We start from the raw sequence: 19,943 nt of genomic DNA, 5'->3' as shown, positions 1-19,943 counted from the left end.
AATTTCCCTTCCAGGTTGGGGGTGCGCGCTGTATGCCGGGGCACGCTATACGAAGATAAATACGGTACATACTCAAAATGAAGTGAGTGCACCTATTAGTAGAAATACAGTAAAAAGGTGAGATGTCATCTCTTATAATTAAGGTAATGGCTGCAATTGCAACCTGTATACTGTGATATGTCTGTATCTGTAAAATGTGATCACATCATGTGACATAGTGTTTGCAATACTGCAATAATGACATCACTAGTGTGCACTGGAAAGAGGGCACAACATGTTTATAAAAGGGAAGGCATTCTTTATCAATTTTCTTTAAAAGTGTGTACATGCACCTGGGCACTGAGCATTGTATTAGTACATGTGGTACCACTGAAGATGCTGCACATGCAGCCAAATATGTTTGAGCTGTTTTTGTACCAGGGCCAGAGGCAATGTTAATAATGTGAAAGTCCTCTATATCCATGGGTTTCCAGGGGTGAGTAAAAAAAAATCAGTTAAATGCACCTAATGGAAAATGCATTAGACTGCTGATCTCTGATGAGGCTTTCTAGTTATTAATCAATACCATTCTAGTGTATTAGAAAAAAGGGGGCTTATTGTGTATACAAAACCTGGGAAACAAAACAGATATTTCAGTAAAAGTGACTTGATATGTATACCTCACTCAAAATGGTCATTCATCAGAGTTTTTCCATCAGTCTCTGTGGCGCAATCGGTTAGCGCGTTCGGCTGTTAACCGAAAGGTTGGTGGTTCAAGCCCACCCAGGGACGGCCATTTCTTTATGCTGAGAGATACTATAAAAGGTAAGTAGTCTTAATGATTCTGAATATTAATTAGAAAATTGCATAAAAACTATGCATGGCAAGTAGACCTTTTAAACACATCTACAACCTATATTTAAACATTAACCATTTTGCTTCCAAGGCTGTTTTTCCACTCAGAACGTGCAGCGCCACTCGAGCGTGCGCAGTAAGGAACCAGGCTGTGAATCCACAAGGCTTCACTTCCTGATTCCATTACTGAAGATGCCAGACCTCCACCTGGAGCCGAAGGACAGGTTGGCTTCGGATGAGGACATCGTGAGCGCCCTGGACAGGTAAGTGTCCTTATTTTAAAAGTCAGCAGCTGTATTTGTAGCTGCTGACTTTTAATTATTTTTTGGGCGGAACTGCGCTTTAAGATAAAGTTCTTTTGTCTGAACATTAGCTAAGCCCGCAAATATTATTAAAGAAATACATTAGATTTAATATCTGTGTACAATAAAGTAAAAGGGAGAGAAACCATCTCAGTTATCAAGAATGTGGCTATGTGGGGAACAAACTAGCCAAAGTGGCTATGAAATGATAGATTTATTACTGTCAGATCCTTTAAATTTGAATTTCTTTGTTTTATTTTAAAATGAAAATATATGAAAAAGATCACGTGTAGTGAGCTTACACTGAAAATGAAAGGGGTTGTATGGGTTCTCTTTTTTTTAATAACAAAAGCTAACCCCCTCTGGGAAGTGCTCTCCAAGGGGGTTAGCTTGCAGGCGCGCTCCAGTGTGATACAGTCGGCAGCCATAGCTGCCGATAGTATCACTCGGCCCCGCTGCCACGTCATTGATTTGATTGACAGCAGTGGGAGCCAATTGCTGCCAATGGCTGTGCTGCTATCAATCATCCAATAAAGAGCCGAATAGAGCTTGATGAAAGCAAAGGACGTATTAAGGTGAAAACCCCTTTAAGTAAGTACATCTATTAGTAGAAATATGGTAAAGAGGTGAGATGCCTTCTCATGCAAGTAAGGTAATGGCCGCAGGCATAATCTGTATACTTGAGAGCTTGTAGTGACATGATTACCTCATGTGACATGGCATAATAATATATGATTTTATTGAGATCTTAATAAAGAATTGAACTAAGGACTTTGCAAATCCTCCTAGTCCTCTGGACAACCATCTGGTCACTCGTGATACTCGTTTTTATAATTATGCTTCTTATCTTAAGCTTTTTATGTTAGAACTATACAATGAATGTGAACCGTGTGTGGTAAACCAGTTGTTAATTGAACTTCACTTTGTGATTTTTTATTCATAACGGTTTCTATGATATTTCTATACCTATAATAAATTTTTCTAGTTTTCTACAATTTTTGTATCGTGTGCCTTCAAAGCCCAACTCACTAGTCCTTAGTTCAATTCTACATTATCGGGGCGGTGGCACATCTAATACCGGTGCATCCGTATTATCACCTTACGCTTGATGCACACTAAATTAGGGTTTTCTTTTCAGAGATCTTAATAAAGTTTAAAAGTGAATTACCTGAAGAGGCTGACATGCTAAGTAGTAATGCATGTCACATTTATAATGTCAGACATAAATTGTAATTTACTTTAGTAGTCAGCAATTTTAGAGAGATTAGAGTCTATTATTTAACAGAAATAGAAACTATTGATGAATTGTAAGTATTCAGATACATCTGAATACTTACAATTCATCAATAGTTTCTATTTCTGGAACTAACTTCTGGAACTAACTTCAGAAAAAGAGACCAGGCAGGTTTTATCCAAAGATAAAAGTTAGAGTCTATTTTACAAACAATAGCCAGAAATATTTCGCAGTCAATCATCTGCATGAAGTAAATTGTAATTTTAGAAGGAAAGATGAGGCAGGTTTTATCACAAAATAGAAACTGGAATAGATTTTTCCACAAACAATAGCAGGAAATATGTAGAATTTAATGAAATCTGCCTCCAAGTTCAGGTTCATTGTGTGCTGTCAATGAACTTTATGTGGTCAGATTTAGTAGGCACTAATTTCATAGAAAGAGACCAGGCAGGTTTTATCCCAAAATTTAAATTAGAGTCTATTTTAGAAACAATAGCCAGAAATATTTTACAGTCAATGAACTGCCTGTAGTGAGAGCTTGTGGTGACATGATTACCTCATATAACATGGCATAATAATATATGATTTTATTGAGAACTTAATAAAGTTTAAAAATCAATTACCTCTGAAGAGGTTGAAATGCTAAAGTAGTAATGCATTTCACATTCATAATGCCAGACATAAATCGCAATCTGCTTTAGTAGGCAGCAATTTCAGAGAGATAGAAAAATTAGGCACATTTTTATAAAGAAATACAATTTCACAGAGAATAGCTAAAAATGTTGTACTGTTGATAAATTGTAAGTATTCAGATTTAGTAGACCGTAATTTCACAAAGAGACCAGGCAGGTTTTATCACAAAAAAAGTTAGTCTATTTTACAAACAATAGCCAGAAATATTTTTTACAGTCAATGATCTGTATGTTAGTAAGTTGTTTATTTCAGAAGGAGAGACGAGGCAGGTTTTATCACAAAGTAGAAATCAGAGTTGTTTTTGCCACAAATAATAGTAGGAAATGTGTAGACTTTAATGAGATTTGCCTCTAAATTCAGTTTCATAGTGTACTGTCAATGAACTGTATGAAGTCAGATTTAGTAGGCCCATATTTCAGAAATGTAAACCAGGCAGGTTTTATTCCAAAATAAAAATTAGAGTCTATTGTAGAAACAATACCCAGAAATATTTTACTGTCAATGAACTGCATGTAATCAGCTTTAATAAGTTGCAATTTTTGAAGGAGAGACATGGCAAGTTTGATCACAAAATCAAAATGAGAGTTTTTTTATTCCACATATAAAAGCAAGGGATCTAGTAAAGTTAATTCAATGTACGTAAACTTCAATGGAACTCACCTATTATGTCAGGTTACATTTTGAACAAGATTTACCAAACTCTTGGTAAAAAAAAATCTAGACAGATTGCCCAATACTTATCAATCACGTTGAAAAGAAAAGCTGTTTCTACAAGTAAAAAGTAAATATGTATATTGCCACTCTATTTCTCATTTTAATTACTACTTTGTCTACCTGATTGATTTTTGCTCTGTTGCCCTTTTAGCTCAACTATAGCAAAGACTTAGGCCCCATACACACCATAGAATCTATCCGCAGATAAATCCCATCAAATGGGTTTCTGCGGATAGATCCTATGGTGTGTACACTCCGTCGGATATCTATCCGCAGATAAATCTCCCCTGGGATGGATTTCCAGCAGATGGATATTTGCTGACATGCTCAACAAATCCATCTGCTGGAATCCATTCCAACGGATGGATCCGCTCGTCTGTACAGACTTACCGGATCCATCCGTCCAAAGGGATTCCCCGCACGCGTCGTAATGATTTGACGCATGCGTGGAATTCCTTATATGACAGCGTCGCGCTCGTCGCCGCGTCATAATAGCGGCGACGGCGCGACACGTCATCGGCAGAGGATTTCAGCGGGGATTTCAATGCGATGGTGTGTACACGCCATCGCATAGAAATCTGCTGAAATCCTCGAGAGGATTTATCCGCAGATACGGTCCGCTGGACCGTATCTGCGGATAAATCCTCTCGTGTGTATGGGGCCTAAATGGTGAACAGCACCTCTTATGTGATGAAACCTATGTGCAATCTAACAAATTAAACTACAGGTTCCTGAAACTATCTATTGCGTTGCCACAATTAATAGCCAAATAAATGAAAGTATTGATGTTACACCCCCTAATATAAAGTACAAACTATACAAATAAATGTACTAATAATAAGAACCAAATATGTGCATAACAATAAAACCAAAATATTACAAATACAAAATGGTATGATACGCATATAAATAGTCAAAATTTTTCTGTGTCTGAGTAACCTCATTTTAAATAATGAACAGACAAAAAAACAGTCTGGAAACTGTGAAAATGGAGAGTATAGCCTCAATTAAGACTGATAAGTAATATATCAATGTGCCATCATCCAGAATATACAATTGAAAAAATGAGACCAAGTGAGTATAGGGTAATGGCTGCTTGAGATCTATTTCCCATCAATAGTCACAGGTCAAAAGGTGTTGGCTAGGATTTTCAAGGCACTGATAACATGACCATAGAATGATATAAAAGAATATTTACTAACATAAAACAATATGCAATTTTAAAACATTAGGGACAGGCCCCACAGATCAGAAAGGTAATGTAATGAAACAAGACCGTAAAGTATCTAATAAGTAGAGCCAGCCAGCGACCTCGACCGGTTTTGCGGTGATACCGATTCTTCAGGAGGGTCTATAGCAGGGGTGCCCAACCTTTTAAAGAGTGAGGGCCACCTAAGCAACATGGTAACCGGTTGCTGGCCACAATGAGCGGAGCGGGTGGATGGCAGCCCACTCTACTCTATAGAGCCCACTCTGTTTTCTTTTTTTGCGGATCTAATTGGAGCAGAGGCGTTGCTAGGGGGTGTGGGGGTGCGGGCCGCCCCGGGTGACACCCACTAGAGGGGTGACACCATCCCGTGGGGGCAGTCGGCAGTCGGCACACAGGCACAGCCCCCTCCTCTCTGTTTGTGTGTACAGAGGGGGAGGGGCCGAGGGGACCTTCTGTCCATGTGCCGTGGCACTGCCTGCAATGATCTGAGGTACTGAAAGGGGAGGGGGGGTGTTTGCACCTGGGAGGATTTCACTGAAGGGGTGGGGGGTGTACTAAGGGTGTGTTTGCACTGAGGGGGTTTTCACTAAGGGGGTTTGCACTGAGGGGGGGTTGTACTAAGGTGGGGGGGTGTTTGCACTGGGGGGTTGCACTGAGGGGGGGTTTGCACTGAGGGGGGGATTTGCACTGAGGGGGGGTGTCTGCACTGAGGGGGGGTGTCTGCACTGAAGGGGGGTCTGTGTAACATGCAGGGGTCCAGAGGTGCAGGTGGCTGTGTAATGTAAAAGGGGTGCAGTGATGCAGGGTGCTGTGCAATGTAAAAGGTGTGCAGTGATGCAGGGTGCTGTGCAATGTAAAAGGGTCCAGAGGTGCAGGGTGCTGTGTAATGTAAAGGGGTCCAGAGGTGCAGGGTGCTGTGTAATGTAAAGGGGTCCAGAGGTGCAGGGGGCTATGTGATGTAAAGGGGTCCAGTGGTGCAGGGGCTGTGTAATGTAAAGAGGTGCAGGGTGCTGTTTAATGTAAAGGGGTGCAGGGTGCTGTGTAATGTAAAAGGGTCCAGAGGTGCAGGGTGCTGTGTAATGTAAAGGAGTCCAGTGATGCAGGGTGCTGTGTAATGTAAAGGGGTCCAGAGGTGCAGGGGGCTATGTGATGTAAAGGGGTCCAGTGGTGCAGGGGGCTGTGTAATGTAAAAGGGTCCAGAGGTGCAGGGGGCTATGAGATGTAAAGGGGTCCAGTGATGCAGGGTGCTGTGTAATGTAAAGGGGTGCAGTGATGCAGGGTACTGTGTAATTTTAAAGGGGTCCAGTGATGCAGGGGGCTGTGTAATATAAAGAGGTCCAGAGGTGCAGGGTGCTGTGTAATGTAAAAGGGTCCAGAGGTGAAGGGGGCTGTGAGATGTAAAGGGATCCAGTGATACAGGGTGCTGTGTAATTTTAAAGGGGTCCAGTGATGCAGGGTACTGTGTAATTTTAAAGGGGTGCAGTGATGCAGTGGGCTGTGTAATGTAAAGGGGTGCAGTGATGCAGTGGGCTGTGTAATGTAAAGGGGTCCAGTGATGCAGGGTGCTGTGCAATGTAAAGTGGTCCAGAGGTGCAGTTGTGGAGAGGGGGTACACAGTAGTAACAAAAAGATATTGAAGGATGCAGAGGTATGCAGGGGGCACAGTGGGGTGTTTTTACATTTTAACGTGGGGGGGGTGCCAGATATTGGATCCGCCCTGGGTGCCAAATGCTCTAGGTACGCCCCTGGCCTATAGGCTCTTGAGATGTGAATTCCGGTCCTGGAGAAAGAGAGGGGGGGGGAGGGGACAAAGAAAAATGGAGAGAAAGAAGAAGGGATAGAACGAACAAGAAAGATGGATAGGGAGAGAGAGAAAATGGGAAGAAAGGAGAACAGAGAGCAAACAGTAGGGTAAAAAATATTTGAAAAATGTTATTGGGGGGGGGGGGGGTGACACCATATTTTACCGCACCAGGTGACACCAACCCTAGTGACGCCACTGAATTGGAGGTAGGCGTTTGTAAACGGACACAAGTCCATTTACATCTGCTACTCCTTAAGGTCCAATTGGGTTGGACTGACCGTGTCAAAGGGGCCTATGGCTCAGTGCAGGTAACCCACAGGTGCACTGCTCTGCACCTGCGGATCAGTTTCAAAGCAGCTCAGTAACCACTGCATAACAAATATGCCCATATATACACTGTGAATTTAGAAATAAACTTAACTTTAAAAACAGTATTCTATTCTATTCTTTCCCAGTTCAGGAGGTCGCGGGCCACATCAGAGGGCTCCGCGGGCCACATGTGGCCCCCGGGCCACTGGTTGGCCACCCCTGGTCTATAGAATACATAAAAAATTGTACAATAGAAACAAGCATATTAAATACAACATGTCCAGATAGAATAACAAAAAGGCAGTGTATTATCAAAGAGAGTTGAATTCGCTCACCTAAACTGGTTCATTGATCAGGCATGGGCTCAAAAAAATGGTGCATGAGGGGGAATAATGTGACAGGCTCTAATGAAAATAAATAAAAACTTTTAATAATTTGGTTAATGATGGGTGTGTGACAAGGGAAAGGGCCACCGAGTGGAAGAGTGAAGTGCTGGATATGGGAATGGAATAGTGATAAAGAGGTGGTAAGGGAAGACTAAGAGAAGGGAGAGGAAAAGGAAAGGAGGAAGAAAGAGGGAGGGGAGAAAAGGGAGGGGGAATTAGGAGAGGGGGGGAAGAGAGAGGGGGGAAAGGTAAGAGCGGGAGGGAAAGAAAAGAGAGACAGAAGGAGGGAAAATTTGGGAAAGGGGGGAGGGAAGGGAGGCGGGGGAGAAGGGGAGAAAAAGGGAAAGGGAAAAGGGAAAGGAATGAGAGGGGGTGGAGAAGCGGGAAAGTTGGGAAGGGAAAAGAATAAGACATAAAGGACAAGGGGGAGAAGACGAGGAAATGGAGGGGGCGGGGGGAGAAAGAGAGACTGAGGGGGGAGAGGGAGGGGTTGAATGAGAGGGAAAAAGGGGGAGGAGGGGGGAGGGAAGAGGAGGGATGGGGGAGGAGAAGGGGAAGAGTTAATGTGGGGGTAAGAGCCAGCAAGGGTGTGAAAACTGAATGAGAAAGGGAGTATGCAACCAAACCCCATAATGTCAACAAATCAAAAGCATCATGTACAATGGAGCTTCTTACCACAGAAGCCTGTTAAGGACTAGTAGAACTGGGGCAGACCAAAAGTGTATATGTTAGCAGAGAAGGTATAGGCAACGGTCCGGTGATATACACAAGAGCAGTGCAGACATGCTCCAACTGTGGCTAGGGGAATCAATCAAAAAAGAAGAAGAGTTCCTTTAGGGTAACTAACATAGATGGCCTAAAAGGTAGCTGATAAAGCAGGGCTGCATAAACAGAGATCTTACCTTAGACAGCGTGTGATATTTATTGCACTAAGAACCTTATGAATGTCCTGCAAGAGCTCAAAAGAGCAGCTGTGTGGATGAGCACACAAGGAGGGGTGTGAATACAAGTAAAAACATTCAGGACATGACCCGAAGAAGGGCCACGCCCTTTTATGCGAAATTCATACATATATCAAAACTGTGTAATTAACGTGACAATCAGTACACACTGAAGCCCGGATAGCTCAGTCGGTAGAGCATCAGACTTTTAATCTGAGGGTCCAGGGTTCAAGTCCCTGTTCGGGCGGTACTGTTTTATCTTTAAAGCGGTTCTCCACCCTAAAGTGGAGTCCCGCTGATCAGAACCCTCCCCCCTCCAGTGTCACATTTGACACCTTTCAGGGGGGAGGGGGGTGCAGATACCTGTCTAAAGACAGGTATTTGCACCCACTTCCGGCCCGGCATTCACGGGCAAAAGACGGGCATTCCGTCACATCCCGTCTCCCCCCCCCCGTTGTGTGCTGGGAACACTCGGCTCCCAGCACACAGCGGGAGCCAATCGGCTGGCGCGGCGCGACTCGCGCATGCGCCGTAGGGAACCGGGCAGTGAAGCCGCAGCGCTTCACTTCCTGGTTCCCTGAGCGTGGATGGCGGGGGGAGCAGCAGAGAGACGAGCGATCGCTCGTGCTCTGCTGCGATCAGCGCTGGACTCCAGGACAGGTAAGTGTCCTCATATTAAAAGTCAGCAGCTGCAGTATTTGTAGCTGCTGGCTTTTAATATTATTTTACCGTGGCACATCCGCTTTAAAGCGGTGTTCCAACTGAAAAAAATAAATTTAAGTCAGCAGCTACAAATAGCGATGGCAGCAGCAGAAGTTTCCATCCTGTTGTTATGGCAACCTGTCAATCAAATGAGAACCAAGGCAAGTGCAGTCAGAAAAAGCAGCATCCCCGCTTCCCGTGGACATGACGTCAACCTCACAGGAGTCCAAAAATCATTATGTAATCGCCTAGGCGGCCAAGACTGGAAGTGCTGCCCTGATCTCCAAAAATAAGGTATTTGGAAACCTCTCTCAAAAAAAACCATATCCACTTTGGAATGTACACCAGGGGGGCATTGCGAAGAGAGAAACTTGTAAAAAGGACGGAACTCTACTTTAAGGCAAACAAACTTGCAGTACATCCGTGCAATACATGCAAAGTTCCCCACCTGCCAATGTTTCCCCTCTCCCTCAAAACACTTACCAGACCTTAGATACCACAGTTCCCAGTTGAGTAAAATACATTTTCCCAAGCTTCCCCTCATATGACACACACAAACCAAAGATAGTCTTAGGGGAGCTTTCCTTGGCTCTGTGCTGTCACTGAATCTGGGGTCTGACAGGACTTTTCTGCGTGGTAGACTAAGCAGCTATAATAATAAATGTACTACTGTCAAATCCTTTCAAATACATTTTATTATGAAATAAAAATATATGAAAAAGATCAAGTGTAGTGAGTACATACTCAAAATGAAGTGAGAGCACCTATTTGTAGAAATACAGTAAAAAGGTGAGATGTCATCTCTTATAATTAAGGTAATGGCTGCAATCGCAACCTGTATACTGTGATATGTCTGTATCTGTAAAATGTGATCACATCATGTGACATAGTGTTAGCAATACTGCAATAATGACATCACTAGTGTGCACTGGAAAGAGGGCACAAAATGTTTATAAAAGGGAAGGCATTCTCTATCAATTTTCTTTAAAAGTGTGTACATGCACCTGGGCACTGAGCATTTTATTAGTACATGTGGTACCACTAAAGATGCCGCAAATATGTTTGAGCTGTTTTTGTACCAGGGCCAGAGGCAATGTTAATAATGTGAAAGTCCTCTATATCCATGGGTTTCCAGGGGTGAGTAAAAAAAAATCAGTTAAATGCACCTAATGGAAAATGCATTTGACTGCTGATCTCTGATGAGGCTTTGTAGTTAATCAATACCATTCTAGTGTATTCGGAAAAAGGGGGCTTATTGCGTATACAAACCTGGAAAACAAAACAGATATTTCAGTAAAAGTGACTTGATATGTATAGCTCACTCAAAATGGTCATTCATTAGAGTTTTTCCATCAGTCTCTGTGGCGCAATCGGTTAGCGCGTTCGGCTGTTAACCGAAAGGTTGGTGGTTCAAGCGCACCCAGGGACGGCCATTTCTTTATGTTGAGAGATACTATAAAAGGTAAGTAGTCTTAATGATTCTGAATATTAATTAGAAAATTGCATAAAAACTATGCATGGCAAGTAGACCTTTTAAACACATCTACAACCTGTATTTAAACATTAACCATTTTGCTTCCAAGGCTGTTTTCTGTTTTTGCACTCAGAACGTGCAGCGTGACTCGAGCGTGCGCAGTAAGGAACCAGGCTGTGAAGCCACAAGGCTTCACTTCCTGATTCCATTACTGAAGATGCCAGACCTCCACCTGGAGCCGAAGGACAGGTTAGCTTCGGATGAGGACATCGTGAGCGCCCTAGACAGGTAAGTGTCCTTATTTTAAAAGTCAGCAGCTGCAGTATTTGTAGCTGCTGACTTTTAATAATTTTTTTGGCGTAACTGCGCTTTAAGATAATGTTCTTCAGTCTAAACATTAGCTAAGCCCGCAAATATTATTAAAGAAATACATTAGATTCAACATCTGTGTACAATAAAGAAAAAGGGAGAGAAACCATTTCAGTTATCAAGAATGTGGATATGTGTGGAACAAACTAGCCAAAGTGGCTATGTAATAATTCATTTATTACTGTCAGATCCTTTAAATTTGAATTTCTTTGTTTTATTTTAAAATAAAAATATATGAAAAAGATCACGTGTAGTGAGCTTACACTGAAAATAAAAGGGGTTGTATGGGTTCTCTTTTTTTTAATAACAAACATGTTATACTTACCTCCACTGTGCAGTTCGTTTTGCACAGAGTGGCCCCGAACTTGTCTTCTGGGGTCCCTTGGCGGCTGTCTCGGCTCCTCCCCGCAAAAGCTAACCCCCTCTGGGAAGTGCTCTTCAAGGGTGTTAGCTTGCGGGCGCGCTCCAGTGTGATACAGTCGGCAGCCATAGCTGCCGATAGTATCACTTGGCCCCGCTGCCACGTCATTTATTTGATTGACAGCAGTGGGAGCCAATTGCTGCCAATGGCTGTGCTGCTATCAATCATCCAATGAAGAGCCGAATAGAGCTCGATGAAAGCAAAGGACGTATCAAGGTGAAAACCCCTTTAAGTAAGTACATCTATTAGTATAAATATGGTAAAGAGAGGTGAGATGCCTTCTCATGAAAGTAAGGTAATGGCCGCAGGCATAATCTGTATACTTGAGAGCTTGTGGTGACATGATTACCTCATGTGACATGGCATAATAATATATGATTTTATTGAGATCTTAATAAAGTTTAAAAGTGAATTACCTGAAGAGGCTGACATGCTAAGTAGTAATGCATGTCACATTTATAATGTCAGACATAAATTGTAATTTACTTTAGTAGTCAGCAATTTTAGAGAGATTAGAGTCTATTATTTAACAGAAAATAGCTAAAAATATTGTACTATTGATGAATTGTAAGTATTCAGATGTAGGAATTATAAAGGATATGTATATTTGTGAAATAAACTAGCCAAAGCGGCTATGTAATAATAGATTTACTACTGTCAGATTCTTTACATTTTAAAAACTGAATTTTATTTTGAAATAAAAATATATGAGAAACATCACATATAGTGAGTTTATACTGAAAATTATGTGAGTACATCTATTAGCAGAAATATGGTAAAGATGTGAAATGCCTTCTCATGCAAGTAAGGTAATGCCGCAGGAGTAATCTGTATACTTGAGAGCTTGTGGTGACATGATTACCTCATATGACATGGCATAATAATATATGATTTTATTGAGAACTTAATCAAGTTTAAAAATCAATTACCTCTGAACAGGTTGAAATGCTAAAGTAGTAATGCATTTCACATTCATAATACCAGACATAAATTGCAATCTGCTTTAGTAGGCAGCAATTTCAGAGAGATAGAAAAATTAGGCACATTTTTATAAAGAAATACATTTTCACAGAGAATAGCTAAAAATGTTGTACTGTTGATAAATTGTAAGTATTCAGATTTAGTAGACCGTAATTTCACAAAGAGACCAGGCAGGTTTTATCACAAAAAAGTTAGTCTATTTTACAAACAATAGCCAGAAATATTTTACAGTCAATGAGTAAGTTGTTTATTTCAGAAGGAGAGACGCGGCAGGTTTTATCACAAAATAGAAATCAGAGTTGTTTTTGCCACAAATAATAGTAGGAAATATGTAGACTTTAATGGGATTTGCCTCTAAGTTCAGTTTCATAGTGTACTGTCAATGAACTGTATGAAGTCAGATTTAGTAGGCTCATATTTCAGAAATGTAAACCAGGCAGGTTTTATTCCAAAATAAAAATTAGAGTCTATTTTAGAAACAATACCCAGACATATTTTACTGTCAATGAACTGCATGTAATCAGCTTTAATAAGTTGCAATTTTTGAAGGAGAGACATGGCAAGTTTGATCACAAAATCAAAATGAGAGTTTTTTTATTCCACATAGAAAAGCAAGGGATCTAGTAAAGTTAATTCAATGTACGTAGACTTCAATGGAACTCACATATTATGTCAGGTTACATTTTGAACAAGATTCACCAAAGTCTTGGTAAAAAAAAATCTAGACAGATTGCCCAATACTTATCAATCACATTGAAAAGAAAAGCTGGTTCTACAAGTAAAAAGTAAATATGTATATTGCCATTCTATTTCTCATTTTAATTACTACTTTGTCTACCTGATTGATTTTTGCTCTGTTGCCCTTTTAGCTCAACTATAGCAAAGACTAAATGGTGAACAGCACCTCTTATGTGATGAAACCTATGTGCAATCTAACAAATTAAACTACAGGTTCCTGAAACTATCTATTGCGTTGCCACAATTAATAGCCAAATAAATGAAAGTATTGATGTTACACCCCCTAATATAAAGTAAAAACTATACAAATAAATGTACTAATAATAAGAACCAAATATGTGCATAACAATAAAACCAAAATATTACAAATACAAAATGGTATGATACACATATAAATAGTCTAAATTTTTCTGTGTCTGAGTAACCTCATTTTAAATAATGAACAGACAAAACCAGTCTGGAAACTGTTAAAAGGGAGAGTATAGCCTCAATTAAGACTGATAAGTAATATATCAATGTGCCATCATCCAGAATATACAATTGAAAAAATGAGACCAAGTGAGTATAGGGTAAAGGTGGCTTGAGATCTATTTCCCATCAATAGTCACAGGTCAAAAGGTGTTGGCTAGGATTTTCAAGGCACTGATAACATGACCATAGAATGATATAAAAGAATATTTATTAACATAAAACAATATACAATTTTAAAACATTAGGGACAGGCCCCACAGATCAGAAAGGTAATGTAATGAAACAAGACCGTAAAGTATCTAATAAGTAGAGCCAGCCAGCGACCTCGACCAGTTTCGTGGTGATACCGCTTCTTCAGGAGGGTCTATAGCAGGGGTGCCCAACCATTTGAAGAGTGAGGGCCACCTAAGCAACATGGTAACCGGTCGCTGGCCACAATGAGCGGAGCGGGTGGATGGCAGCCCACTCTATGCTATAGAGCCCACTCTGTTTTCTTTTTTTGCGGCTCTAATTGGAGGTAGGCGTTTGTAAACGGACACAAGTCCATTTACATCTGCTACTCCTTAAGGTCCAATTGGGTTGGACTGACCGTGTCAAAGGGGCCTATGGCTCAGTGCAGGTAACCCACAGTTGCACTGCTCTGCACCTGCGGATCAGTTTGAAAGCAGCTCAGTAACCACTGCATAACAAATATGCCCATATATACACTGTGAATTTAGAAATAAAGTTAACTTTAATAACAGTATTCTATTCTATTCTTTCCCAGTGCAGGAGGTCGCGGGCCACATCAGAGGGCTCCGCGGGCCACATGTGGCCCCCGGGCTACTGGTTGGCCACCCCTGGTCTATAGAATACATAAAAAATTGTACAATAGAAACAAGCATATTAAATACAACATGTCCAGATAGAATAACAAAAAGGCAGTGTATTATCAAAGAGAGTTGAATTCGCTCACCTAAACTGGTTCATTGATCAGGCATGGGCTCAAAAAAAAACCATGGTGCACGAGGGGGAATAATGTGACAGGCTCTAATGAAAATAAATAAAAACTTTTAATAATTTGGTTAATGATGGGTGTGTGACAAGGGAAAGGGCCACCGAGTGGAAGAGTGAAGTGCTGGATATGGGAATGGAATAGTGATAAAGAGGTGGTAAGGGAAGACTAAGAGAAGGGAGAGGAAAAGGAAAGGAGGAAGAAAGAGGGAGGGGAGAAAAGGGAGGGGGAATTAGGAGAGGGGGGGAAGAGAGAGGGGGAAAAGGCAAGAGGGAAGGGAGGCGGGGGAGAAGGGGAGAAAAAGGGAAAGGGAAGGGAATGAGAGAGGGTGGAGAAGCGGGAAGGTTGGGAAGGGAAAAGAATAAGACATAAAGGACAAGGAGGAGAAGACGAGGAAATGGAGGGGGCGGGGGGAGAAAGAGAGACTGAGGGGGGAGAGGGAGGGGTTGAAATGAGAGGGAAAAATGGGGAGGAGGGACGGGGGAGGAGAAGGGGAAGAGTTAATGTGGGGGTAAGAGCCAGCAAGGGTGTGAAAACTAAATGAGAAAGGGAGGGTGCAACCAAACCCAATATTGTCAACCAATCAAAAGCGTCATGTACAATGGAGCTTCTTACCACAGAACCCTGTTAAGGACTAGTAGAACTGGGGCAGACCAAAAGTGGATATGTTACCTGAGAAGGTATAGGCAACGGTCCGGTGATATACACGAGAGCAGTGCAGACATGCTCCAACCGTGGCTAGGGGAATCAATCAAAAAAGAAGAAGAGTTCCTTTAGGGTAACTAACATAGATGGCCTAAAAGGTAGCTGATAAAGCAGGGCTGCATAAACAGAGATCTTACCTTAGACAGCGTGTGATATTTATTGCACTAAGAACCTTATGAATGTCCTGCAAGAGCTCAAAAGAGCAGCTGTGTGGATGCGCACACCAGGAGGGGTGTGAATACAAGTAAAAACATTCAGGACATGACCCGAAGAAGGGCCACGCCCCTATATGCAAAATTCACACATATAGCAAAACTGTGTAATTAACGTGACAATCAGTATGCACTGAAGCCCGGATAGCTCAGTCGGTAGAGCATCAGACTTTTAATCTGAGGGTCCAGGGTTCAAGTCCCTGTTCGGGCGGTACTGTTTTATCTTTAAAGCGGTGTTCCAACTGAAAAAAATAAATTTAAGTCAGCAGCTACAAATAGCAATGGCAGCAGCAGAAGTTTCCACCCTGTTGTTATGGCAACCTGTCAATCAAATGAGAACCAATGCAAGTGCGATCAGAAAAAGCAGCATCCCCGCTTCCCGTGGACGTGACGTCAACCTCCCAGGAGTCCATAAATCATTATGTAATCGCCTAGGCGGCCAAGACCAGAAGTGCTGCCCTGATCTCCAAAAATAAGGTATTTGGAAACCTCTCTCAATAAAAACCATATCCACTTAGGAATGTACACCAGGGGGGCATTGCGAAGAGAGAAACTTGTAAAAAGGACGGAACTCTACTTTAAGGCAAACAAACTTGCAGTACATCCGTGCAATACATGCAAAGTTCCCCACCTGCCAATGTTTCCCCTCTCCCTCAAAACACTTACCAGACCTTAGATACCACAGTTCCCAGTTGAGTAAAATACATTTTTCCCAAGCTTCCCCTCATATGACACACACAAGCCAAAGAGAGTCTTAGGGGAGCTTTCCTTGGCTCTGTGCTGTCACTGAATCTGGGGTCTGACAGGACTTTTCTGCGTGGTAGACTAAGCAGCTATAATAATAAATGTACTACTGTCAAATCCTTTCAAATTAATTTTATTATGAAATAAAAATATATGAAAAAGATCACGTGTAGTGAGTACATACTCAAAATGAAGTGAGAGCACCTATTAGTAGAAATACAGTAAAAAGGTGAGATGTCATCTCTTATAATTAAGGTAATGGCTGCAATTGCAACCTGTATACTGTGATATGTCTGTATCTGTAAAATGTGATCACATCATGTGACATAGTGTTTGCAATACTGCAATAATGATATCACTAGTGTGCACTGGAAAGAGGGTGCACAAAATGTTTATAAAAGGGAAGGCATTCTTTATCAATTTTCTTTAAAAGTGTGTACATGCACCTGGGCACTGAGCATTTTATTAGTACATGTGGTACCACTAAAGATGCCGCACATGCAGCCAAATATGTTTGAGCTGTTTTTGTACCAGGGCCAGAGGCAATGTTAATAATGTGAAAGTCCTTGATATCCATGGGTTTCCAGGGGTGAGTAAAAAAAAATCAGTTAAATGCACCTAATGGAAAATGCATTTGACTGCTGATCTCTGATGAGGCTTTGTAGTTAATCAATACCATTCTAGTGTATTCTAAAAAAGGGGGCTTATTGCGTATACAAACCTGGGAAACAAAACAGATATTTCAGTAAAAGTGACTTGATATGTATAGCTCACTCAAAATGGTCATTCATCAGTGTTTTTCCATCAGTCTCTGTGGCGCAATCGGTTAGCGCGTTCGGCTGTTAACCGAAAGGTTGGTGGTTCAAGCCCACCCAGGGACGGCCATTTCTTTATGCTGATAGATACTATAAAAGGTAAGTAGTCTTAATGATTCTGAATATTAATTAAAAAATTGCATAAAAACTATGCATGGCAAGTAGACCTTTTAAACACATCTACAACCTGTATTTAAACATTAACCATTTTGCTTCCAAGGCTGTTTTCTGTTTTTGCACTCAGAACGTGCAGCGTGACTCGAGCGTGCGCAGTAAGGAACCAGGCTGTGAAGCCACAAGGCTTCACTTCCTGATTCCATTACTGAAGATGCCAGACCTCCACCTGGAGCCGAAGGACAGGTTAGCTTCGGATGAGGACATCGTGAGCGCCCTGGACAGGTAAGTGTCCTTATTTTAAAAGTCAGCAGCTGCAGTATTTGTAGCTGCTGACTTTTAATAATTTTTTTGGCGTAACTGCGCTTTAAGATAATGTTCTTCAGTCTAAACATTAGCTAAGCCCGCAAATATTATTAAAGAAATACATTAGATTCAACATCTGTGTACAATAAAGAAAAAGGGAGAGAAACCATCTCAGTTATCAAGAATGTGGATATGTGTGGAACAAACTAGCCAAAGTGGCTATGTAATAATACATTTATTACTGTCAGATCCTTTAAATTTGAATTTCTTTGTTTTATTTTTAAATAAAAATATATGAAAAAGATCACGTGTAGTGAGCTTACACTGAAAATAAAAGGGGTTGTATGGGTTCTCTTTTTTTTAATAACAAACATGTTATACTTACCTCCACTGTGCAGTTCGTTTTGCACAGAGTGGCCCCGAACTTGTCTTCTGGGGTCCCTTGGCGGCTGTCTCGGCTCCTCCCCGCAAAAGCTAACCCCCTCTGGGAAGTGCTCTTCAAGGGTGTTAGCTTGCGGGCGCGCTCCAGTGTGATACAGTCGGCAGCCATAACTGCCGATAGTATCACTTGGCCCCGCTGCCACGTCATTGATTTGATTGACAGCAGTGGGAGCCAATTGCTGCCAATGGCTGTGCTGCTATCAATCATCCAATGAAGAGCCGAATAGAGCTCGATGAAAGCAAAGGACGTATCAAGGTGAAAACCCCTTTAAGTAAGTACATCTATTAGTATAAATATGGTAAAGAGAGGTGAGATGCCTTCTCATGAAAGTAAGGTAATGGCCGCAGGCATAATCTGTATACTTGAGAGCTTGTGGTGACATGATTACCTCATGTGACATGGCATAATAATATATGATTTTATTGAGATCTTAATAAAGTTTAAAAGTGAATTACCTGAAGAGGCTGACATGCTAAGTAGTAATGCATGTCACATTTATAATGTCAGACATAAATTGTAATTTACTTTAGTAGTCAGCAATTTTAGAGAGATTAGAGTCTATTATTTAACAGAAATAGAAACTATTGATGAATTGTAAGTATTCAGATGTAGTAGGAACTAACTTCAGAAAAAGAGACCAGGCAGGTTTTATCCAAATATAAAAGTTAGAGTCTTTTTTACAAACAATAGCCAGAAATATTTTGCAGTCAATCATCTGCATGAAGAAAATTGTAATTTTAGAAGGAGAGATGAGGCAGGTTTTATCACAAAATAGAAACTGGAATAGATTTTTCAACAAACAATAGCAGGAAATATGTAGACTTTAATGAAATCTGCCTCCAAGTTCAGGTTCATTGTGTGCTGTCAATGAACTTTTTGTGGTCAGATTTAGTAGGCACTAATTTCATAGAAAGAGACCAGGCAGGTTTTATCCCAAAATTAAAATTAGAGTCTATTTTAGAAACAATAGGCAGAAATATTTTACAGTCAATGAACTGCGTGTAGTCAGCTTTAGTAAGTTACAATTTCAGAAGAAGAGACAAGGCAGGTATTATGACAAATTTAAAATGAGAGAATTGGTGGTTTGTTAATTTTCTTATGTATTTTTGGGAGCGCATAAAAAGTGGCCTCACGTGACAAGCCAGTTCTAACGTACTCCCAGGTGTTTTTGTCTATGATAATATGGTAGTAGGCCTGATCGACAAGTATGTATAAATCTCTTACATAACCGTTGATCAGAGATTTAGGTATACGCCTTACCACTGTGGATTTTACAGTATGTTGTGACACATACTGACAACTATTTAAACATTAACCATTTTGGTTCCAAAGCTATTTTCTGTTTTTGCACATGTTAAAATATTCATCTTTAGCCTGAACATTAGTTAAACCCCAAATATTATTCAAAAAATGCAGTAGTCAATAGCTGTGTACAATAAAGTACAAATTCTTAAAGGAGAGAAGCCGTCTCCATTATAAGGAATATGTATATTTGTGAAATAAACTAGCCAAAGCGGCTATGTAATAATAGATTTACTGCTGTGAGATTCTTTACATTTTAAAAACTGAATTTTTTTTTGAAATAAAAATATATGAGAAACATCACATATAGTGAGTTTATACTGAAAATTATGTGAGTACATCTATTAGCAGAAATATGGTAAAGATGTGAAATGCCTTCTCATGCAAGTAAGGTAATGCCGCAGGAGTAATCTGTATACTTGAGAGCTTGTGGTGACATGATTACCTCATATGACATGGCATAATAATATATGATTTTATTGAGAACTTAATAAAGTTTAAAAATCAATTACCTCTGAAGAGGTTGAAATGCTAAAGTAGTAATGCATTTCACATTCATAATTCCAGACATAAATTGCAATCTGCTTTAGTAGGCAGCAATTTCAGAGAGATAGAAAAATGAGGCAAATTTTTACAAAGAAATACAATTTCACAGAGAATAGCTAAAAATGTTGTACTGTTGATAAATTGTAAGTATTCAGATTTAGTAGACCGTAATTTCACAAA

The 19,943-nt window shown here is 40.7% G+C and overlaps 5 non-coding genes across 5 annotated transcripts; all 5 read left to right on the top strand.

The window, feature by feature from the left end:
* The first annotated feature begins 697 nt into the window (after positions 1-697).
* On the top strand, positions 698-771 carry TRNAN-GUU. Its single transcript has one exon. It is a non-coding gene; the product is annotated as a tRNA-Asn (tRNA).
* A 7,830-nt stretch (positions 772-8,601) lies between these two features.
* TRNAK-UUU lies at positions 8,602-8,674 on the top strand. Its single transcript has one exon. It is a non-coding gene; the product is annotated as a tRNA-Lys (tRNA).
* A 1,810-nt stretch (positions 8,675-10,484) lies between these two features.
* TRNAN-GUU lies at positions 10,485-10,558 on the top strand. The gene has a single exon. It is a non-coding gene; the product is annotated as a tRNA-Asn (tRNA).
* A 5,074-nt stretch (positions 10,559-15,632) lies between these two features.
* Positions 15,633-15,705, top strand: TRNAK-UUU. Its single transcript has one exon. It is a non-coding gene; the product is annotated as a tRNA-Lys (tRNA).
* A 1,340-nt stretch (positions 15,706-17,045) lies between these two features.
* Positions 17,046-17,119, top strand: TRNAN-GUU. Its single transcript has one exon. It is a non-coding gene; the product is annotated as a tRNA-Asn (tRNA).
* Positions 17,120-19,943: the final 2,824 nt, after the last annotated feature.

Source organism: Rana temporaria, chromosome 3, assembly GCF_905171775.1.
Source record: "Rana temporaria chromosome 3, aRanTem1.1, whole genome shotgun sequence".
Classification (NCBI taxonomy): Eukaryota; Metazoa; Chordata; class Amphibia; order Anura; family Ranidae; genus Rana; species Rana temporaria.
Note: the sequence above shows the minus strand (reverse complement) of the source record. Positions and strands in the feature narration are given on the sequence as shown.